We start from the raw sequence: 25413 nt of genomic DNA on the forward strand, positions 1-25413 counted from the left end.
GTGGGGTACCCCTCCTCCTCTACCGTGATCTGTGTCTACCATGTCATTCTTCAGTCTGGGGGCCTCTCTGTGTTTATGGATCCTTTTTGTATGGCATATTTGTCGAACTTAGTTTGTTGCATTGCCTTTCCCCCACGTCCCCTTGTCATTGTGTAACTGGGGCAAGTTGCGCTGTGCGGCCAAACTTTTTTATCTCAGGGGAAAACAGGGGCCTGCAGCGGGGCTGCTGTTTGGTATTCAACTGTACCTGCCCAAGGGATCAAACAAGCCCCTCAGAGGCCTGTTGGTTATCCCTCCAAGCAGCTCCCCACCTTTACAGGAATTGTCAATACTTCCTCCAGCTATGCGCGTTACAGAGCCTGCGCTCCGTCACTTGGTAAGTGGTGGTCTTGACACTGTTGTGTGGTTTAGTCTGCGCTTTCAGGCCAAATTTGCAACTGACAGGGACTCAGGCGACTCGGGGAACATCCTCTTGTGATCGGGCCTTGGCCCCGTACCTCCAGTCTCGCTGCCCTCCCGTGGCTGGGCACTCTCACTTTCCTCGCTGCCCGACTTGACAGCCGATTCCGGTGGTTCCCCTTTGATACTTTGGCCCCCGCTGCCCCAGTATATGCTCACTCCTCTGTGGGGCCGCTCGGTGGTGGGGTCCTGCAGGCACCCCACTCCCCAGTTGGGGATCACAGCAGCTGTCCGTTGTGGGAGGCCTTGGCCACCACACCTCTAAGAACCAGTCAGCTGCCCCAGGGACCTTCCACGCCCTGCTAGATCGGACGCTCCAGCCCCAAAGCATTCCAGGCATGCTTCCTCCTACTTCGGCCTCACCTTCACACCGCTGATGCGGCCATATCCTCCTTCGTCCCCGGGTCAGCGGTCACAGCGGCTTCCACCTCCAATGTTTTCCTGGGTCCCCGAAGTAGGCTCTTAGAGACCCCCAGCAGCCACTCGCCCTCACTCGAGGCCACCAGCAGCCGTCTCAAAGTTCCCCTGCATCAGGATCTCTTCCGTGGGATATACCGCTTCTCTTCCTGCACTGGTGCCATCAGGGGGGCAGGCTCTCAGCCTGAATCTTGTCTCTTTTTCGGGGGTTTGAAGCAACTTTGGAAAAAAACTCCAGAAGGTTACTGACCAGTTGACGAGAGTCAAGCCGCCGACATCAAACTGCGACTCGGCTTGATTTTCAGGTTCGGCCCATTTAAGCTTCAGGACTTTTCCCTGTCAATTCGACCTCCAGAAGTTGGCCGGAACCTCGCACTGAGCCAAGCTGCTGATGTCGCACCAAAAGACAGTTTGAGAGGAGCCCCACTCGACGACAAGAGAAAGAGCTCTAGAAAAGAGACTAAGGGCCTCATTCTGACCCTGGCGGTCCTAAACCGCCAGGGCCGCGGGCAACCGAAGCACCGCCAACAGGCTGGCGGTGCTTCAGTGCCCATTCTGACCGTGGCGGTAAAGCCGCGGTCAGAAAAGGGGATCCGGCGGTTTCCCGCCGGAATACCCCTGGCAGGGCTGAACCTCCATGGCGGCGCTGCAAGCAGCGCCGCCATGGGGATTCCGACCCCCTTCCCGCCATCCTGTTTCTGGCGGTTTTTACCGCCAGGAACAGGATGGCGGGAACGGGTGTCGTAGGGCCCCTGGGGGCCCCTGCACTGCCCATGCCACTGGCATGGGTAGTGCAGGGCCCCCCTAACAGGGCCCCAGCATGATTTTCACTGTCTGCATAGCAGACAGTGAAAATCGCGACGGGTGCAACTGCACCCGTCGCACCCCTGCAACACCGCCGGCTCCATTTGGAGCTGGCCTCTGTGTTGCAGGGCCATTCCTGCTTGTCCGGCAGGCGCTCCTTTGGCGGGCGCCCGCCGGCCCAGCGGGAAAGCCAGAATGGCCTCTGCGGTCTTTTGACCGCAGAGCGGCCAAATGGCGGTGACCGCATGGCGGTCAGAATGACCGCCTAAGTCCGAAGGTAAAATTTGGACTGAGTCCTCCCACTCAGTGTGTCCAACTTGGGCTCTACTGCGGTCGGCCTCAAACTTTGACTTTTTCGTTGTCAAGCGCACCCAGTTGTCTACGGCTTGCGTTTTTTTCTTTTAGGCCCTAGAAAGCACATGTTTACATTTAATTCATAAAACCTGGTTCCCTACATTGTATTTTTGTCATTTTGGTACCATTTTAAAGATAAAAATATTTCCTATTTGTATACATTTGTGTTGGACTTTTCTTGTGTGTTGTGTCTTTCTTATTTACCGTTTTGTCAATATTAAATGTTTTACTACTGTTTCCTAAGTGAAGCCTAACTGCTCCTTGGCCAAGCTACCAATGGTTGGGCAAAGATTTAGTTATTGATACCTTTACGGGACCTTATTTGAGATTGTGGCCTTATTACTAAGTGTAGGTACCTACCTGTCTTTACTAATAACCCACTTTCCAAAGATTGCTGTTTTAGTGGCCAGAATTGGTGCCATGTGTGCCTCCAGGCCTCCCTATGTGGATGCTAGCTGCAGGTCATCCAATGACAACACTGAATTTGGTGAAGCAGTGTTGAGGATCAGTTTTGCAGTCTTGGGAAGCACCATCAACTTACTCTCTGCCTTGGTGGACCAGATCACAAAGTCCACAGCAACGAGGCGCACCTCCTCCAGTTGGTGCTTTGAGGGCGCACACTGACCACCACATGCCTCCTGTCTTGCGGGTCATGTGATAGACTCTTGGGAGATAGGGGAGTGTTTCCTGATAGTACCTGGGCCACCCCTCACATGGACCACCACAGTTCCCCACCTGGGGATCCGCTGTCCCCACCAGCCCTGCCCTCGAGGAGCTGGCTGTTCAGCTTTACCCCTTGAGGACCAGCAGCTCACCACAGCCTCCCCAGCTCCACCTTGCGTCTTTGTTGTGTTTTCAAGCAGGGCCCCCTAACCTTGCTAACTCCTCCAGTTGCCTCCGCTCTGCTGCTGCATTCCTTTCTCCCAGCCTCTGTGTCCCTCATGCATATCACAGGGTTACAAAAGGAAGAAGCGGTCTACCACCAACCCCCACAGAGGAGTATTTGCACCTGTGGTGCCTAGTGTGCTGTAGCTCAGGCTCACGCGTCCATCTCCGTGCAACCAAGGCCCTGCTCTCCTATATAAAACGGATGCTTGTCATCATGCACAGGGCAGCCTAAGGTATGTCAGCACCATAAAAGAGAGCAACAGCACCTTAACTTAGTAGATTTGGGGCCATATGTACGAACACTTTTTCCCATAGACACAGAATGGGTAAAAACCTTAGCTACATCTGGCCCATGGTGCTGTGTTCTCTTTTTCACACAATGCACCGTAGCAACTTTAATTTGTGCAAACTTAGTAAATCTGCCCCTTCATTTCTCTAGACCAAGAACTCTTAACATATAATAGCTACCAGTAGTTTGGCACGTGACACTTACACATTGTATTCCTTACTGTCTTAAATAACTTTTCCAAAACAGACACACTTGTATGAGTCATTGTCTCTGTGTAATATGTTCATGATGTAGCGCTCTGACACTGCATTTGGATGAGTAGCGCTATAGAATAAATACATGTAGATGACGGGCTAAAGAGAGGCAGATACAATTGGAGGGTGGTAGTGAGGGAGCCCGTGAAGAAGGGGGTTATTAGGGGACGTGGTGCACCAACAAAGATTGTTGCACCGGGTGCACTAACACTAAAACTGGCCCTTTGCAAGCTGTAGGGAGAGAATGAAAGGTGAGGGTTGCGGGCAGACAAAGCCAGGTAGGAGAGAGGAAAAGGTCAGCCGCGACAACTACTGTGAAAAGGGCCCAGGAGATCAGAATAGGAGCAAAGAGTAGAACGAGCGACATGGGTGTACCATAGCTATTCATGGCACTAAATTGTACATGCAACACACTAAATAGTTTTGTTTAGGCAGCCAGGGACGCTCTCATATTTTTTAATTGTTCACACTGTCACGTTAATGGTGGAAAGATAAAGGGAGCCATGCCTATTAAGACCACTGTGTTTCGCAGATCGGAGAAGCGAGCATCAGGTCAGTTTGCGAAAATGCTCAAGGCGAGGGATACAGAAACAGAAGAGGAGTGGAGTACTGTGTCAAGGTGAATACGGCGCACATTGGCTTTGCGTAGACCAGGCGAAACGCTGGGAGGAGTTAATTATTGGTTAATCCCAGGTTAAAAGGTAGGTGCCCACACAGATTTGACGAGTGGAGCTGGACGCCAAAATTCTGTTAATCCTAGGCGGTCGGAGCAGATGAGCGCGGTGTGCGCTAATTAGATCCGTTTGATGCAGAAATCCATAAGTATGCAGGAAAGGTTGCTGCCGGTATATAACATAATCGGTGTTTTCCTGTTCTCTGTACGTGTTTGCTTGATAATTGTTCTGCATGCTGGTGAGACTAACAAACTTCTAAAAACCTATTTCCTTTGTATCGTTCACCACAGGGTTGCTTAGTGTTTTTCTCATTTCAACGTAGGGGTGAAAATTAAGAACGTGTAGTGAACTGTGGCACTAAAATCTATGAGCACCAGGGCTATGGAGCAGGTCAGGGCTTTTTGTGAGCTCCCCGCCCCCTCTCCAAGCTGCTGGAATTTCTCTGACTCGGGTCATTTTTGGGAGTGACCTCAACTTTTTAGCCATGAATTGGAAAAAGCCAAAATCAAGGTGATTTCCTCTGTATATGGGTGATTGGTCAGAACAATAAGCCAACTTAGTAAAAGGGAAAACTATCAGAACCTTATTTCTGAACTCCAGCTGTAGTTAGTGTCATTTCGATGCAAACGGAAAGGAGCGGGAAGGAAACAAACAAACTTTTGCAATGCATTAGGTCTCGCATTTGCGAAAGTTGGAGGTACTGTCGTTGAAAACGGCATTTAAAAAAACATGTAAGCAGTGGAATGCATTTAAACAGCAGCTACCAAAAAACATGTATACTCAAAGATCTTTCAATCATATTGTCATTGAAGAAAACCAAATGAGATGACCACCCTACAAAAGACAGACGATATACTGTATAGCGTTCATGCCCGCTCATAAATCTTACCAATGTCAGTCTCTTTATATTGTTCAACTCCTATAACATGCAGCCAATAACCTGTGTGCAATGGATGAAGTGTAATAAAATGCTTTTGCAGCGGTGGCCTCAAACCGTGAGCATTTGCGTTGGGGCAGCCAAGGGCTGCAGCACCATGTAGTAAGCTTTGGCATTTCTAAAGCGCAAACCTACTTTTAACACCGGAGCGCGGTGTAGGGTAAAGCCGCAGTGGGGAAGCATGGGGGAACCATTTTCCTTGCAAAGTACTTGCTCCCTGTGGGGAGGGGCCTGGATTGCACCCCCTCACCCTAAGCTGCGCCCAGTATCAAAACAAGTAAAACATATTTATGTGTATAAACAACCTCTACACTGGCGCATTATAACAAAAACTGGCGCTGTTTTAATAAAGAAGGCTGTAAAACATATTCATTTTTATATCAGCCGCGTAAGCCTCATTCAGTTGACAAAAGAAAATTAAACATCTACCACACATTATCTTGCCTGGTGTCCCTGAACTGGACAATACTAAAGCTGGCAAGGGATGTTGGAGTGACGACCCCACCCGTTGCAAGACAGCCGGGGAATAGGGGATTTTGTAGGAAGCCAGTACCACTGGAAGGAGAAACAGGAGGGGAAGATTCAATCAAATTCTAGGAAGCTTAGAATTTGGCTGAGCCTACAGGACATTTGAGCTTGCCAGGACATTTGCCTGCAGCCCAACCTGTCCTCAGTCGACCGTCCCCTACAAATGAAGAAATATTTCTCGTTTGCGTTTCTTTAGACACTTAGGACTGCACTAAACCTAACCATGTAACTCGAATAGTAGCGAGAGGGTAACCAGAAGGGGCAACAGGTGCAGGTGGTTGCTGTACATTCCACTAGAGCAGAGGTCTTCAAACTGGGGGGCGGGCCCCCCTTGGGGGGCCTCAAGTGATCCCAGGGGGGGCGCCAAACTCTGGCCAAAAGAAATATTATACAGATAACATGCCTTTGTTTTAAGCAAAAGCATGTTATTGCAGTTTTAAAAAGGTAACAGTACTTAACTGCAATGTTTAAATAGGTTTAGACCTATTTAAACATTGCCATCTTTCTAAAATAATTGTGAAAAATTCTGAGGGGGGGCCCAATGATTTGTATTTTTCAACTGGGGGGGCGCGGCATTAAAAAGTTTGAAGACCACTGCACTAGAGCATGCAAAGCGCCCCTAGAAGGCGATGCAGCAAACAGCAGCCCAGCACTCGAAACAGCTGCACAAAGCCATGTCTGTGAGAAGGTGTTTACTCTGGGGTACTACAGCTGGATGTCCATTGCTGCTAACTGTGCCACCGTGTGATTTACTGTTCCTGTTCAACAGGGTTGGCAGCACTTTCGAATCCCAAAACACAAGGCCCTTGACGGCATGAAGTTCCCCATCCATTATTGGGACACAGAGCCGCATAATGAAAAGGTCAATGCACAGTTATGCATAATTGTGGAACACAGCCACACAGGTATAGGCTGGAAAACTGAAACACATTCCTATTTTTACTGGTTGACACCGAAATATCACTCTACATATTCAAGGTTAGACTATAGAGTATTTTACAACGACATCCCGAGGCTTTACACACAATTTTTTTTTTTTCTGTAGCCACGCAAAGGGCGTAATCCCTTGTGGGGAGGTGGTCTAGGCATAGTGAACACTTGTTTGCTCAAACCTACGTTTTCATTGGGCGAGGAGTAAGCCACGTGACTGCTGTTTTCCCTAAGGAACCCTGAGGGAATAAAGCCATGTGAGCCGAGCTGCAAAAATCATTATCAAAACAGGCTATTTGGCTAGTACAAACATTGCTTGAATGTCATTAGGCAGACAAAGCCGCATTCAAGACACCTTATCATGCACTGAAGGCATTACAGAGACATACTGGAGGCAAGATATTTGACATTCGTGTGATGATTGACAGAGCAGACAGGTTAGCTCATCTATATATGTGACCAGGAATAGAATTCACTATAAAGAAAGGGATTTACCATGCCCAAGGATCTAATGTTACCCTATATCTGTGGTGAGTAGCTCATCCAGTTCCACTTTGTTCTTTGCATTCTGGGATGTGTAGTCCATTATAATGGCAGGGAAGCAAAACTGGAAGGCAGTGTTGTTTTTGTGCGGATAGTTAATTCACTTCAGGTGTCTGCGTTTATCCTTGTGGCTTGTGACAGGTACAACACTTACTTGGTATAGTTTACCTTTCATTCTTTCAAAGACAATTACATGAACATCATTTACATCCTCATTCAAAGTGCGAGGGTAATTTTGAAACTGAATGCAAACTGTTTGCGCCCGATTCCAGTAGCAGGTTGTGCACAAATTGCAATTAGTACCTTGCCCATGCAAATTCATCCATTGAACACCTAGGTGAATTACGCAGCCCAAACTCTATGTAAACTGAAACAATAATCGTCTGGAGTGAGGACAAAATTTGCTGCGGCAGTGAACAAGTGCTTTACAATAGGTTTGTACATTACTTGATTCATTAGTTTCTGTATCATTTCCCTTTTATTATAAAAGGCTCTGGTTAGTTAAATTGATCCCACTTAGTTTTATCAGTTAATATATAACCGTTCCTTTCATTTTCTTTAAAATAACCTGAAATTACATTGGACATAATGCTTAGATTTCTTAACTGGAGCAGCTATAACGACTTGACATTTGACAACCATCACCTAATTGGTTAACAGTGACTCGTATTGCACCTAGAAACTGAAAAAGGTGGTATGAACCTCTATTCAAAAGAAAGCAAAATAAACCATTATCGGTTAGACTCGACACACTGTTGCGACAGTGTACATCGCGATGGTACAGGAGCTTCCAAAGTCTACCACGTCACTCGAAGGCTTCCACACTAGCCTGGTGCAACACTCACTCAACTAGCAGGTGGTTGGCGTGCTTTGCATGGGGTGGTGCAGGACAGGACAGGGCCTCAGACACTCTTCATTTTGCATGCGAGCCCCGAGGGGTTTAAAAATGGCCTAACTCTTGCAAAAAGCCTTGTAAGCAGGCAAATAAAAACTAGAGCGTGGGTGTCACGGGAAATGCAATGGAACATCTTCAACTTGGAAACACCAATACCAAATCAAAACAAGCTGAAGCATTTCTGCTCTCCCCCCATCATGAAGTGCAAAGGGGAGAGACAAAGTAAACAATGTGACATAACTGGTGCTCATGCAAAGCGCTTCAATACCACTGATGGAGTTTGCGCTGTATGAAACTTTAAAGTGCAAAATGGAGCATGAAGGCGTGAGACAAAAGAAAAAAAAGTAGTTAGGTCACAATTAAGTATATTGGCAATTGTGCAATTATCCATGTAACAGGGTCGATCCCCAAGGAAGTAACAAAGCAGCCTCAAGGAAGAACAAACGTAAAGCATTTACCAATGACATACAGTAATTTTTGCAAGGCAAGTTGAGTAACGAATGAAAGTGATGGATGTGAGGTGGTTGTGGTTAAAGCCTACAATAGATTACAACATGTCAGAAAAGCAGCTCTTGTGCGCTGCTATGCTCATCCTAAAAAGGAACCTTCCTGTGCTTTTCAGAAGAAAAGCAATTAATAAAAACAACCAGATGTGAAAAATTACGTAGTGAAATGAAACCAGCTTTTTGGGGTTCTTCTGAGAAAAACTAGCAGGAAGATAATTAGTAATTCTCTTAATACTTTTCTCTGCCAAAACCTATTCATCATCATGGTGTTCAAGGTCAGTCATCGTGTAGCAGAAATTCTTGTTAGGTCGAGCGCCCAAGCACTATGACCTGTTATAAGTATTGTGGACTTTTAACCACGCCCACCGTACGCCCATCACTTTCACTCGTTCGTGGGCTTGCCTTTAAAAAATCCTTCGTTATCATTGATAAATGCTATTCGTTTGTGCATACTTGGGGCAGTTTTGCTACCGCCTTGCAGACTGCCCCTTTTAAATGGATAATTACATTAATGCTGATATGTTTGACCGTGGCTAAACTTCTTTTTCTTTTTGTGTCTTTTCTTCATGTTCATGATCATGGCAGCCAAGGCGCTTTGAATCGGCTCGCTTATGTGAGTTGTTTTACTTTTCATTTGAAATTTATGTGGCAAGAAAAGTCAAGTTAGGAATTTACAATGCTAATAGCTCTAACCCGAGCAAATGCCAGACCCATTGCATTGCAAGTGCTTGTTTTTAATGGTTGGTCCATTGTCAGTAGGTTTGTTAATACCTGTTGGTGTAACCAACAGAAATAGCCTGTAGGATTAATACCTTTCGCTACATTTTGGTTGTAAGGACCTGGGATTTTTTCAGAGTTATCGCCAAATGTTTTGCCTTCTTCCACCTTTTTTTTCTGACCTGTTTTTGTTGGCTTTGGGAGTCTGGGCACTTTACCACATCTAACCAGTGCTAGAGTGCATATGCTCTCCGCCTAAAATATATTGGTGATTGGTTCCTCCATGATTGGCTGATTTGATTTACAAGTAAGTCCCTAGCATAGGGCACCAGGTGTGCCCAGGGCCAGTAAATCAAATGCTACCAGTGGGCCTCCAGCACTGATTGTGCCACCCACATGAGTAGCCCTGCAAACAAATCTCAGGCCTGCCACTGCAGTGTCTGTTTGTGCACTTTTTAACTGCCATTTCAATCTAACACGTCCATTCACTTGCCAGGATCAAACCTCTCCTATAACAACATGTAAGTCACCCCTAAAGAAGGCCCAAGGTAGCGCCATGGGCAGGGTGTTGTGCATTTAAAAGGTAGAACATGTACGGGTGTGTTTTACTTGTCCTGATGGTGAAATACTGCTAAATTCATGTTTCACTATGGAAAGGCCTATGTTTCTCATAGGATAACATTGGGATTGTCTTGAAATATCTTTTGAGTGTAGTTTCCCACGGGGAGCAGATAGCATATGGAGTTTGGGGCCTCCGGCCTCACAATTTTAAAATACATCTTATGGTGAATTTGGTTTTTGAATTATAAGTTTGAAAATGCCACTTTTAGAAAGTGAAACAAACAGCAGGGCTGTCTCTGTTAGGACGACACAATGATTTCAATTGGGATCACACAACTTAATTATTGTGATAACTTTTTAATTCCTAATTGTGCATAACAAACTAGCATACCATTTTGCATACAGCTGTCAATGACAGAGAAACAATATCTTCATGTCACAAATACAAAGACATATGATACAAATCCCAAATTGAATCAACGTCAACACATTGAGCCAATAGCAAATTAATATGCACAAAAAAAAAAACACAAACATGTAACATTCAATATATCACTTCTGAATTCGAAAGCAACCAAAGGAGCGTGAAGTCGAATGCCCTTACTGAACCCCTAGTTAATTGGCTTATAACTTAGGAGTGTCAACATTGCCATTTCCCTTAGCTTAAGGCCTCTCACAGGGCTCTAACTATTCAAATATTTTCCATCAACAATTCCCTGTAGGCCTGTATATCCCTTTAACATAGACACACTACCTAGATATCAGTTTGCCCCCATGTTTGATTTTGGGGTTCTCTTCAGGAACCAGAATTGTAGGAAACTGAAAAAAATATAAATTCATACAATGAGCTAGTGGATGAAAATTCGATAAATTCTGGGTGTGGGTTTAAATTAGCACCTCACTTTTTAACTTACATAAGTTTTAGAAGTATCCTGTGACAGGATACTTCTGTGTTTTATTCTGAATACAAAAATGAAGTGAAAGAAGAAAAAGAGACTTGTTTTAGATACAATTTAAAATTAACCATTATTTCCAGTGAGAAGACAATTTGTGTGATTCACTTTTCTTTTTTCAAAGTTGAGGCATAGAGCAAACAAATCATTAACATGTCTTTTCAAATATCTGTGGAAATAAAATGACACTATAGATTGAGAAGAGGGATTGGGGGCATATTTTCAATTATTTTAGGTGAAGGGTGAAATGAAGCGCCTTAATTTGTTTTCAACAACATTCTGTGATTTAAAGATGAATTCCACTCCATTATTTTGTTGGAAGGTTATATAGCAAGCTTAACCCTTTAGCTGCTGGTCCTCTCTCCTCCCCACCCCAGTGCTGAGCCCTTTATTGGCTATTTGGGGTAGTTCGTGCTCAAGCCTTCATAACATTTTGTCCACATAAGCTATCCATGCAAAATCTGTGTCTTTTTTTTCCAACATCCTATGGATTCTAAAGGTACCCAGAGTTTGTGGTTTCCCATGGAAGAGACCAAGAAATTGGCCAAAAAACAGCTGCAATTTTTTTTCTTCAGAAAATGGGGGGAAAAGGGCTGCAGAACAAAGCATGTGTTTCTTTACCTGAAAATGGCATCAACAAAGGGTTTACGGTGCTAAAATCACCATCTTCCCAGCTTTCAAAACCAGACAGACTTGAATCAGAAAACCACATTTTCAACACAATTTTGGCATTTTACTGGGCTATACACCATTTTTACTATTTTTTGTGTGTTTTCAGCCTCCTTCCAGCTAGTGACAGAAATGGGTGTGAAAGAAATGCTGGACCCCAGACAGCTAAACATTTCTGAAACATAGACAAAATACCAAATTTCAGCTAGGGGTCATTTGTGTAGATCCTTCAAGGTTTTTGTACAGAAAGTAACAGCTGAAATAAAAAAATATTGAAATTGAGGTGAAAAAAGAGCAGTTTCTGTCCACGTTTTCTTCTATAACTTTTTTCCAGCTATGACAGATTTTTGAATGCAATATACAGTTACATCTGCTGTAGTCTTCTGGTTGCGGGGATATATAGGGCTTGTAGGTTCATCAAGACCCCTACATACCCGGAGCCAATAAAGGAGCTGCACCTTGCAATGGGGTTTCATCGTGTACCGGGTATACAGCAATTCATTTGGTGAAATATAAAGAGTGAAAAATGGGTTCAAGGAAACCTTTGTATTTCTAAAATGGGCACAAGATAAGGTGTTGAGAAGCAGTGGTTATTTCACATTTCTGAATTCCAGGGTCCCCACACTAGCATGTGAATTACAGGGCATTTCTCAAATAGACTTCTTTTTTACACACTGTCTTACATTTGGAAGGAAAAAATGTAGAGAAAGACAAGGGGAATAACACTTGTTCTTCTTTCTGTCCCAAGTCTCCTGATAAAAATGGTACCTCTCTTGTGTGGGTAGGCCTAGTGCCAGCGGCAGGAAACTCAAAATGGACACATCACATTTTTACATTGAAATCTGACGTGTTTTTTGGAAAGTGCCTAGCTATGGATTTTGGCCTCTAGCCGAGCCGTCACCTAGGGAAACCTACCAAACCTGTGCATTTTTGAAAACCTGACACCTAGGGGAATCCAGGATGAGGAGACCTTTGGGGATCTGTTCAGGGTCTGTTACTGAGAATCCTTTGCAAACCTCAAAATTTGGCAAAAAAAAACCAAGCTTGTTTCTCACATTTTGGTGTTGCAAAGTTCTGAAATCTGAGAGGAGCCACAAACTTTCTTCCACCCAGCATTCCTCTAAGTCTCACAATAAGAATGGTACCTGACTTGTGTGGGTAGGCCGAGCTCCAGCGACAGGAAATGCCCCAAAACACAACGTGGACACTCCCATTTTCCCAGAGAAAATGGACCTGTTTTTTGCAAAGTGCCTAGCTGTGGATTTTGGCCTCCAGCTCTGACGGCACCTTGGCAAACCTAGGAAACCTATACATTTTTTAAAACTAGACACCTAGGGGAATACAGAATGGGGTGCTTTGTGGGGCTTTCACCAGGTTCTCTTACCCAGAATCCTTAGCAAACCTCACAATTTGGAAAAAAACACTTTTCCCTCACATTTTGATGCTGGAAAGTTCTGGAATCTGAGAGGAGCCACACATTTCCTTCTACCCAGCTCCCCCTAATCTCCCGATAGAAATGGTACCTCACTTGTGGTGTTAGGCCTAGTGCTTTGAACTCGAAATGCCCCAAAACACAACATGGACACATCACATTTTCCTCCAAAAAACTGACCTGTTTTTTGCAAAGTTCCTAGCCGTGGATTTTGGCCTCTAGCTCAGTCGGCACCTAGTTAAACCTTGCAAACCTGGAGATTTCTGAAAACTAGACACTTAGGAGAACCCAGGATGGGATAACTTGTGGCCTTCTCACCAGGTTCTGTTACCCAGAATCCTTTGCAAACTTCAAAATGCGGCCAAAAAAACACCTTTTCCTTATATTTTGGTGATAGAAAGTTCTGGAATCTGAGAGGAGCCACAAATTTCCTTTCATGTAGCATTCCCACAAGTCTCCCACTAAAAATTATACCTCACTTGTTTGGGTAGGTCTAGTGCCTGTGTCAGGAATAGATCACACAATGGTCAATGTTAGTCCTTACATGAGGGCAACCCTGGGGTGATCCATTCCTGACGCAGGCACTAGGTGCAGGCACTCAAGTGGTGTAGCGTTTTTATCAGGACAGGTGGGAAATCACGGGGGGTAGGAATTTTGTGGATCCCAGCAAATTCCTGTAGTTTGTGTGACCGAAATGCAAGAAAAAATAGAGTTTTCATTCAACATTTCACCTTTGCAGGGTATTCTGGGTAAGAGAACTTTGGGGAATCCATACAAGTCACACCACTGTGGACTCTGGAAATCCACAGCGGTGAGGCTTGTGTTGATTCCCCTAGGTGTCTAGTTTCCAGAAATGTCTGGGTTTGGTAGGTTTCACTTAATGGCCGCTGAGCCCAGGACCAAAAACCCAGGTGCCTGACTTACAAAACCAGGTTATGTGATAGATAATTTTAATGTCTTCACAATACAATTAGGGTGGTGGAATGTGGGGCTAAGCTAAACTGGGGAGCTCCCAAGAGAGCACTCTCTCTGTGCTTGCTGCTGCACCTGCTCTCTGGGTTGGGCTAATGCGCTATTGTCCCGCTGCACAGACCGTGCTTGCAAAGGGGCAGCAGGACTGTCCTCATCACTTCCCTCAGAATCACTGGAAGATGAGTTATAGGATGGGACTCTTTCGACTGAAAAATCACTCCCAGAGTCTGGCCCATTATCCTGTCCCTCAGATACTGTCTCAGTATCTGATGTCTCAGTCTCTGATCCTACGTCAGAGCTGTTCTCTATAACCCGAGTTAGGGCTTGAGCAGCAGTCATCCAACGAGACGCCATCTCTGCTACTGTCGCTCTAAAACACTAGCCCACGTAGACAGTCAAAAAATTTCTGGTGGGTGTGATGTGTGCAACAGTAAAGGTCACCTTACCTTCGCTTGTTCCCTCAATCAGCACGTTCTCTCAAGACACTCAAAAAAACAAAAAAGACACACTATTACTTCACCTCGTCACAGTCTTTAGCGCATCTAGCGCCCAGTCCAACAATCATTATTGGTGCTCCCATGACCTCCTTCTCGGATTCCCTCACTACTACCCAGCAAAAGTGCCCTTCATCGCTCCATAGCCCCCCTCGCACATACATTTCATTTGTATTTGTGTGCAGGTAATGGCTGGCTTTACTAATCCACTCAGCTATTCACATATAACACCGTTTTGATCTTTGCAGTCGGCATATAAACCTTCTGCCATCAAAACTGCCTCTAGACAAAAGTCATAAATTTTTTTAGAAGAAAAATAATCACAAGCGTTACTTGACTTTTTTATTGCTGCCTAAAAGCTACAGTTGAAACGCGTCAGTTGAAGATTATACGACGGAACACCGAATTAAAAACAACTACTAACCTTAACAACGAGGTCGGAACACCGACCTCGTCCTTACTACTAATGATTTTACCACGAATGCCTTAACAACGATATTTCGTTGTAAAGGCATTCCTGATAAAACCATTACTAATAGGCACCATTCACTCTACATCCCTCACCCCACCCCCCCAACCCCACCCCAAAACCTAAAACCCCCTTACCCCCCTCCCCAAAACCAAAAACGCCCCACCCCCCAACCCCACCCCAAAACCTAAAACCCCCTGACCCCCTCCCCAAAACCAAAAACGCCCCACCCCCCAACCCCACCCCAAAACCTAAAACCCCCTGACCCCCCACCCCCTCCCCAAAACCAAAAACGCCCCACCCCCCAACCCCACCCCAAAACCTAAAACCCCCTGACCCCCCACCCCCTCCCCAAAACCAAAAACGCCCCACCCCCCCAACCCCACCCCAAAACCTAAAACCCCCTGACCCCCCACCCCTTCCCCAAAACCAAAAACGCTCCACCCCCCCAACCCCACCCCAAAACCTAAAACCCCCTGACCCCCCACCCCCTCCCCAAAACCAAAAACGCCCCATCCCCCCAACCCCACCCCAAAACCTAAAACCCCCTGACCCCCACCCCCTCCCCAAAACCTAAACCCACTACTTACCTTAGTCAACCCCTTGTCACCTGTGTCGTCCTCCTTCGCCAACTCCCTTCTTTGTACCTTAACCACGCATGTTCGTTGTTCAGAACATACGTAGTTAAGGCACAAAAAAACGAAGTCGTGGTTAAAGAAAGCGTTGTTGCGCTTTCGTTAACCACGACTTTCGTAATAAAAAAGTCGTAAAAAAGGATGTTTCCCTCAGTTGAAGTATGTGCAATGCTTTAAAGACGCAAGCTGCAAGAGAACTGGTGGTGAATAAATACAAATATATATATTGTGAGCAAGACCGGGAGGTCGAAACGCTTCGGTGGTGATGGTTGGTGATGTACACAATTGAAATTTAATAGCATATAAACTTTCCTGCAGTGCAGCGTCACAATTAGATTCAATTGTTTGTTTTAAAATAATTAGGAGGAAAGGTCCATTCCTCACGCTTGCACCAGCATGCGATGCGCGCCACAATGAGGACCATTTCGTTGGACTATATATGTATATATATAGATATATGTATATATATATATATATATATATATATATACACAAAGAGATCACTTTTATATGTGGATGTGGTTTCCCTGGGGGCTGCACACACACATATTGACAAAAGTGAACTCTCTCTCTCTCTATATATATATATATGTATGTATATATATATATATATATATATATATATATATATATATATATATATATATATATATATATAGTATACATATCTATATAAAGATAGATCTATATATATATCTAGATCTATATATATGTTTTAATAGCTGTATAGGGAAACCATACAGCTACTAAAATAAATTGCCCCAACAGGGGGTCAGTCCTGCTCACGGGTGACCACCCTGTCAATTTAATTTCAAATTATATTAAAAAAAACAAAACGTTTTAAACAATTTTAACCCCTGTTAACAATTCTGAAACACAAGTACGGCTGCAATGAATGTCCATGGCAAGGATACATTATTTAATGCATTGTGACTGCTAAACTTATTAAGTAGTGGAGAACGTCTCAATGTTAATCCGCTGCAGGTCATGCCATGACACAAACTGCCCTTACATTCTTTCAAAAGTCCTTCTTTAATGTTGCCATTGTTATTTTTTATTTAAAAAGATTGTCAGGCCAATGAAAAGGGCATAGAAGCCCAACCTGGGTTCTCATTGATGGTAGTGCATTATGGGATTTTTAGTACTCTCATTGGTAAAGCTAGTTTAGCAATGTGTAGACATGGATTTCTCAAAATATTTGTTGATGAGCAAGCTGGTTGGCAATAACAGTCCCATTATAGGATGTGGGCAGTCCATTGATGACTTGTTTCTGTTACAAAATTTGAGGTATTTCTTACATTGAATGGTTAGACTATTGTGGCGCAAGTAATAAAGTGTTGCTATTCCTTTGCTTGTTCTGGAAAACAAAGCGTGACCAGCTATTTCTTCTAAGTGCATGCGATTTATAGAAAAGATGTAGCACGTAGAGTCGCTTGTCTCCATTTGGCTTCTCCCACATCTCAGGTCATTTTTGTTTCGAATGGGAACATCTTTTGGCACACAGAACTTAGTATTCAAGGACCTCTCAGTCTGCTAGGACTCTCAAACTCAACTAGTTGTTTCCGGAAAGTACCAACATCTAACAGCTTAAGTTCTGAATGTCAATCATTTCATTCAGTCAATCTATAACAGTATTGAAGTGAAGGATGAGGTATGCCTCCTTTTGTGTCCATAGTTTATCAGTGTTTCCTTCTCTGGGATCCAATTGTATGACTGTTAATACGGTCAATCGAAAATCATTTTTGGAATGCTGTTTCTCAGTGAAGCGATTAACTAATGGAGCAGTTGTGGATTTTCGACGTACACAGGATTTGTGTTGAATAATTTGTTGACAAATTTCTTGATTAATTTTCCCTATAGATAGTTTGTTGCATGGGCAAATGATGCTATAAACTACATTTTTTGTTTTGCAATTAGAGAAGATGGTATGTTTCCATGTGACTGTCTAATGCTGGAGAACACTCCCTTCAATTGTTTGGTTTCAATTAATGCATGTACCACATTTATGATGATCTTCGATTGGTGTTAAATTCCAAGGCTGTCTTAAATTGCTTTTAGATATTGGTTGTGGGGTGTATGCCCTCACTATTTTTCGTCCAATACTTCTGTCCTTTTGCAACGTGAAAAGGAGGAGTCGGAAAGATTTGTTCAGCGGTGAAAGTGAATGCCAGTTTTGTAATATGATTTTTTTGAAATGCTATGTTTGTGGGCAAGCTGTTGAAACACAGACCAAACATTCACTCAATGTTTTGTTTGTCTTAGTCAACAGGGTCTCCAGGGGGTTGAACCAGGTTTGCTTCATAGAATGTTTTAGCAATATCTTTTGGTACCCCGTTCTTTGAGTTTATCAAGCAAATTTTGTGCATGATAGAAGTAGTCTCCTTTCTCAGAGTAATTCCACCTTATTCTTAAAAATTGCAAGTTGTCCTGAAGACTCTGTGGGTAATGGCTGGAGTAGTGGAGGGCCTTATTCCGATCAGCGTCTTTGATGTGTAATGTGGTCTTCAATCTGTCATCTTTAGCAACCACTTCAGTATCTAAAAAAGTAATGCTTTTGCTGTTGCTGTTCAAGGAAAATTTAATGTCAGGAGATCTCTCATTTAGACAGGTAAAGAATTGATTCAAAGAGTCATCTTGGCCTAATCAGATGTAAAAGACGTAATCTATGTACCTCAACCAAATACCCAATTGTTGGAAAAAGGGGTGGTAGTGGTAGAGAGACCATTCCTAGAATTGGGCCATGTACAGCACTGCTAGCTCTGGAGAAAAGGGACAACCCATGGCTGTCTCTTTGATTTGCCAATAAAACTCATCCCTGAATTTGAAATTATTATTTCTGATAGCAAACCTGGCTAAATATTTTATCAATTCAGTGGGATCTTGGCCTTGTTTCAAGTTAGAGATCAATTACTTCTTACCCCTCCTCTTGTGGGATTTGAGTGGAAAGAGAAATGACATTCAAAGTGACTACTGTTTGTATTTGTGGATTGAACACCTAATTTTGAATTTTATTGATGAAATCCATTGTGTCTTGAAGAAATGATGGCACTAGTTCCATAAAAGGTTTTAGAAAAAAAAAATCCACATATTGTGCAGTAGGTTCAAGCACTGAGTCAAGCCTGGAGACTATCAGGCGGCCTGGAGGCATTTTTAAGGATTGTTTTTTAATTAAAAAAAGGACCAGTATCCTTGTTTCAACCTTATTTAAACATTTGTATTATTTTGGTCCGATGTAACCTTCATCAAAGGCTGCCTTCAAGATGACTGAAAATAACAATTGACAGTTGTATGCAGAATGGTATAATAATTTGTTATGTACAGTGAGAATTCAAAAGTGATCACAATAATTAAGTTGTGTGATCACAATTGAAATCATTGTGTTGTCTAAACAGAGTCAGCACTGGTGTTTGCTTGTTCTTTTGATGTTGCAGAGGCCTAGCCTTGCTGATGTTAACTAGGCCCTAGTTAAGTTACTGAACTTTTAGAAAGTAGGCATTTTCTTACTTAACCATTCTGTGTCTCTGCCCTGTCCATGGAATACACATCTGGGCCAGGATGACAGTTGGATTGTTTGTGTATTCACTTTACACAGTCACACAAAGGGAGGTGAGGTGTGCCCTGCATATCCTGATGGGTCTTCCTGAGCTAGAGTGGTGGGAGGGGCTGAGACCTGCACCTGCATAGGGCTGTGCCAATCCTTACACAAATTGTCTACAGCACCCTGGAGTGTGTCTGCGGCCAGAGCAAGGAATGGCAGGATCTTGTGCACCACAAAGACTTCTCTTTGAAGTTTGCGTACTTCAAATACAGAAATGAGTATAAGCGCTGGTCCTCTGAAACCAGAGTTAGAACACTTCTGAACTGAAGACATTCTGCTAGGAAGAAGAGCTGGGTGCTGTAGGAGGGGATACCACTCTGCCTGTTGCTTTGTTATACTGGCCTACTGCTTGGTGTGTCTGTCCGGGGAGTGAAAGGACTGGACTTCGCTATCTACATTCTGCTTTCCAAGGTCCTCCAAGGGCTTGAACTGAGCTTGCATCCTGTTAAGAAGTCTCTGGGCCATCAAAGACTTCACCTGCCAGAGGCTGGATTCTCTTGTTGGGAGTCTTGACTTGCAAAGTAATGCCAAATCCAGTTCCTGGGCCCTTGGAAGTGTGCTCAGGTGCAGCCAAGAAGAAATTAAGCACATCAATTAAAGAGTGATTTAGGAACTGGTGCCGCTCTCTGATCCTGTATCGCTGCCTGCACCTGAGCCATGGTCCTTTCTGAGTGCAACGACTGTGATCTGCAACACAGGCCAGATGCTGCTGCAGCACTTCCGAAGTCCCTCCACCAGGTGAGTCCTGAGTGACGTGTCACCGTCATCCGTGAAACTCAACTCCGCCCCGCCACAGCACCTGTGACCTTGTGGTGTGATCACATCATGACACTGCAAAGTTGACGCCTTGCATCTTGACCTGCCGGATTCATTGACCCTGCCTTGTCATGAGAGACCAACGCCTCACCACTGACGCCACATCACCTCCACTGCAGCCATAAGGAACCAACGCCTCACCTCCCCTGCTTAGCAGTAAGGAACTGATGCCTCACCTCGAGGTAGCAGTAGGGAACCGACGCAGCACTGGCTCCATCAACGCCTCATCTCCCTGATGCCGAGCAACATCTGTTTCCTCATCGTTTTCCAAGGTACTGTACCCAGGGTCCGTGTGACTCCACGACCAGACCACACTCCTTCGATAGTGGCTTTCGGACATTTTGAAGTGACTCCGTATGAATCTAGTCAGATCAGTGATGTACACTGGATTGGTCACTGCATAGGTGGTATCCTGGTCGTGAAGGAAGACATTGTTGATGTTGATTACGTACCATGTGTAACTGTAAACCCAGTTGCAGACTCACATTTTCTACACTCTATCAATATGTTAGTTACTCTGAGAAGCAAGTTGTTTGTGAAGTGTTTTTTCACTTTGAGAATCTAATTTAGTCCCAAAGGGCTTTTTATTCTGTTTAGTTGTCAATACAAATACAATGTGCAGCAAGTCACAAAAAAAGTGCAGGGCAAAATTGTGTGAAACCACTGTCGGCAGAGGGTAGCAAAGGGTTACTTTTTTGGATAGTTTCAGGTTCTGAAATTGTTTATGAAATTATCTATTTGTATTTACTGACATTTCGGAAGAATTAGCACTAAACATCAGGGTTTGTTGTCAGACATGGAAGAACTACTTTTTAAAGATGCTTCTTACTCTGTATTACTATGGAGAAGTGTGACTCAGGGACTAATTTTTAGTGTCCTGTTTATCACAATAAGTCTGGTAATGGGAATTTTTAAGACCCATTGCTATTGTGAGTTCCATGGAAACCCTGCAGTTCTGGAGTACTTCACCTGCAAAACATCTGGCTGAACCTCTGGGGAAAAAAGAAAACAATAATTTGAACATGTTATCCCCAGAAACACAAATTGAGAAGTATTTCCCCCCTCACCCCTACCTCAGTCAGGGACTCCTTTAGCTCTAGTGACGCCAAGTACGACAATCATTTTTGGTGCCCCTCCATGACCTCCAGCTAGGATTTCCCCACTACCACTGGGCAAAAGTGCCCCACATCTCTCCATACCCTCTCTCTCACATACAATGCATTTGTTTTCAAGCACGGGTAAAGGATGCTAAAGGCTACCCAAATGAACCCTTTTCAGCAACATTAAGAATAGATAATGTAAGACTGGGAAAAAATATAATGGCCTTACCTATTTTATGCAGTTTGCATACAGGTCTTTGATGACAGTTCATAACAGTCACTGTACTATATTAGGGTTGTATCTTATGAACTGTAGTAGCAAAAGAATCTCTGTGACAAAAACAGAAATGCACTCATCTATCCATATAAAATATATATTGATCTGCATGGTACAGGTAATTTGCAGCAGGCATCTGTGCTACTTTATGGCAAGTCAAAACTGACAGTAGACAAAACAACAATCTCTCTCTGTAGGTGGAACATTAGTCACAAGAGTTATCTTGACATTTGTGTAGCTGATAGAAAGCTGGATACACTAGGGACTCTGCAGTAGGTGTTTTTAAATCGTAAGTTATAGCTAAGCACAGCACCCACCCCTGAGGACAGCGTCCTCCTCCCCAGGTCAATGCCCAGTGTGGCCACACCGTTCGCACTGTCCTGTCATAGTCGGATTATTGCTCTAGGCAAGACTGCTGGTTTAGGGATGACATCACTTTTGTTTGTAGGTGACTAAGCCAATCCTACAACAAGTCGCAACTGTCGGCCCAGCCTTCCTGGCTCACAAGCAGTACCTCACCAAAAATCCAAACAGTAAAAGGTGATTTCTGGCAGCCTTTACGCATGGACTCTGGAGTGTGACATCTCAGGGAAGTAGTGGTTAAACGGACAGTACCCTTTTCTCACATGAGCAATAAGTCTCAGTCACACTCAGACGATGAAAGAGATACAGTGAAGTTGTCAATAGGTTTAATAACAAGACTGCAATCTACTCTAAAATGCATTAGGTGCAATGAGTAGGAGAATGCACAGTGTAAGAAGCATAATTCTGAAAATGAGAGTCGTGAATACAAAGACCCCCACCATCTTGCAATAACATAAAATGTAAAATAGGCCCTAATACTCTAGTATGGAGAACCTAATCTCTAACCTAAAGAGATCTAGGTGTGATAAACCTAATCTGCCAGTACTGTGTCCATGAGAAGCGCCCCCCACCCCTTGTTACCTTGGAATGGGGTCTCTAGATCAGACTCCGTTGGGACACGAAGGCTGGGCCTGCATCAAGGCGACATGTAGCATAGATAGCGTTGATGGCATCTGGTAGGAATCCCTCTGATAACCTTGTCTGCGTGAAATGTATTTATACAGATCTTGTAGGACCCCTGACACTGTTACCAAACAATTGATAAGGAGGAATGCTTGGGGTGGCAATGATATGAAAAATTCCCTCCAAAAGTACAATATATTCCTGTCACACGTAAGTGGGAAAGGGACATGATGTAAATACCTATGTATATCATTTGTTTTAGACACTGATAATAACACCTTCAGAGAGTGTCACTGATAACGTGAAATCAAAACATCTTCCTAACTATAAACATAGCCATCTTGGAAGAAATAATTAAATAAATGCACTAAAACAGAGCAGGCTAAGTAGGTTAAATGTCACTAGGTGACGGGGCCACAGGCCTGCAAGCCAGAAGGCCAAGAGAACTCCTGATTCCCAATAAAACGAAATAGGATCCACTACAGTCCTAAAGCCGGCCCTGCCCTCGGTCATCACTAATGTGTGTGGTATCGGTAACTGCAAGAGCAGGAAATGCAAGACTTTCTTTTTGCCAGCTCGTAATGGATCCTGTATACTTCTCTCTGCAGCACTTCCACATCCTCCCTATGGTAAAATGCACTTCCAGCTCCTTTATGTCCTCCCCCTTACTTCCTTCAGGGCACAGGTTTCAGTGTGAGGCACCTCTAAATGACTGCTTCAACAGAAATGTTCAGTTGCTGCCACGTAACCAGATTACTTGGATCCTTGAATCCGATAGGGATCTGAGATTCCTGTATTAGACAAAGGGAAAGAATGCTCCATCTTTGAATGGGATTTGTTTTTTCAAATTTATTTTCCTTGTAGGTTTTGAAGAACTGGATTTGCAAAAGATTTGGCAATTAATGATCAAGATATGCAACAATCTTTTTCTAGTTAATCATTCAAAGCAAGCATACATCTTTTTGTAATTCATATTTCTCAAAAATCTAAATGGATGTAGATCGAAACAAGCCAAGGCAAACCTCAAATAAAGTTATAGTTTCCTGCCATGTTTGGTGTAACTTCATCCAGCCAGTGGTTTTTGCTGCAGTACAGGGCAGTTTCCTGTGGGAGTTAAAATGAGAAAACACAATTTTTATTTTTGCAGGGCTTGGGACTATATTCCGCTCCGATGGTGAAGTTTTCGCCACTCCGCATTATTCTTGTAAGGTGGAGTTCCTGCCAAATCCTTCCAACTGCCCCGTGGCATAGCTTTTTTCTCACATGTGGCTTGCCAAAGGTAAGTTGGTAAGCGAGATTTGGAGTTGGTCTTCTAGTGCAATTTGTGTTTGCTAGGAGGGAACCTGGCGAGATTTCTCCAACACAGGCGGTCATGACCATTTGCGATCAGAAAGTTGCCGCTCAAGATGGCCAAACAACTCATCTACATTTCGCATTTCGGAGCACACCATCATGAGAGAAAGAGAGAGGGATGTTGACGGCATGCAGCCAAAACTTGCTGTGCAGAATTATAGTCTGTACACAGAGAGGTTGGTGCACAGGAGTATGTGCACACATTTAAAAAGTTGTCTGATTTACAATGCAAAATATAGAGAATACTGACTCAAAGCCTAAGAAAAGAGAATGTTTCTGTTGACAAAGTTAGTTTTGTTTTATTATTGGGTGTAAGATCTCCTTGTAATGTAATTATTGTTTGCTCCACAATAATTCGCTCTAATGTCTCTGTGCCAGAGTAGTCTTGGTCTAGACATGCTAGGCGGAGGCATTAATGTTACACATTTGTGAGTGTTCTCCAACTGAAAAAAATGTGTTTCTATAATTGGAACTCATGTTTTGGTCGTGCTTTGGGCGACATTACATTTTTTTTCCTGTTTCTGGTGTGTTTTATATTATGAACAACTCATTTGAAGTGTGAAGTCCAAAATGCTATCAGTGATTGATCATCCCACCATGCCTCATCAAACCTATACACATCTGATGATGCACTAGCATAATAAAAGTAAACATTTCTCTTTCATTACAAACATATTTCTGAATACAGTTGACATAAGTAGTAGTTTTCAAATGAGAAACCCAAAGGCCCTCATTGGAGTGCGCACTTCTTCCTGATGAGGCCATGAAGTCAGTTATCAGTCCTTCTGAATTATGAGACCGGCAGGAACTCTGCAGAGCTATTTACTTTCACCCAGAGATTTCGACTGGACAGCTGGAAGCAGCTGAAAATGTCAGGTGAAAGTTGAAGAATTATCTGGAGATTCAGAACTGGAATTACCTGTTCACCAGTAATTTCTTCATTGGACATTAACGGGCCAACTCATAATGGGGCACATTTTTCCTGCCTTCCAACTAACTTTGCTGCCACTGTGTATTATCTGTTTTCATTTGTACAGATTTTTACCCCTTAAAGAAATCAAATACCCTGCAGCCACAGAAAGGTGACATGCTTGTGATATACAATACACTAAAATTCACTGAATAAATGTGTGTTAAGGATTATTTATATTTCATGTCTCAGATGTGGTCAAATATATTGAGGTCACTTTAAGAGTAGGCTTGGGATCACATTTCGTTGCAATCTTGTGTAATTTCCAATGTTTAGTATAATGTTTGTTACACAAAATGCCAGAGTTTGCGCCATTATGAGGCATCGTGTAACTGAGATTTTGGGGTAAAAATACTATCGGGAAACAACAAAAACGAACAGAATGCAAATGGATGTCCTTCACCTCACACGTACATTTGCACTATTTTTAGGACTAAACACTTCCCTGCATCCAAAATGGACACAAGTATGTATTTCGAGCTACAATGTAGCACAAAGTGCCAGACTGCTATTTTGTGCGATTTTCTGTTTTTTGGGATATTTCATGTAATTTCCCGAAAGAAAATTAAACTAATTTCACTTAGTGGCCATTATGAGGTCCTACACTTCGAAGTTCAAGATATAGGGGAGCCTAATTAACAGGAATTCCAGGTTGAACGCTGAGAATGCCCTGACTAATAAGGAATTGCTAGGGTAATTGGTAATGCTGGGTCCGATTCCTCTTTCTACCTCACAGTTGCCGCCAGAGCTGATTTCACCAGCCGAAATATCTGCAGGGATGCACGCGTCCACAGTGACGCTGTGGGTATCATAATTCCAGTGCGGATGGTGACTGCATCACTGACCGCATTGAGATATACTGGTCACTCCCTCTTCTGAAACGAAACCCACCCTGCAATCTTTCTGCTGGTTTCTAAATACTCCTCTTTTTG

The sequence above is a fragment of the Pleurodeles waltl genome, chromosome 5 (assembly GCF_031143425.1).
Source record: "Pleurodeles waltl isolate 20211129_DDA chromosome 5, aPleWal1.hap1.20221129, whole genome shotgun sequence".
NCBI lineage: Eukaryota > Metazoa > Chordata > Amphibia > Caudata > Salamandridae > Pleurodeles > Pleurodeles waltl.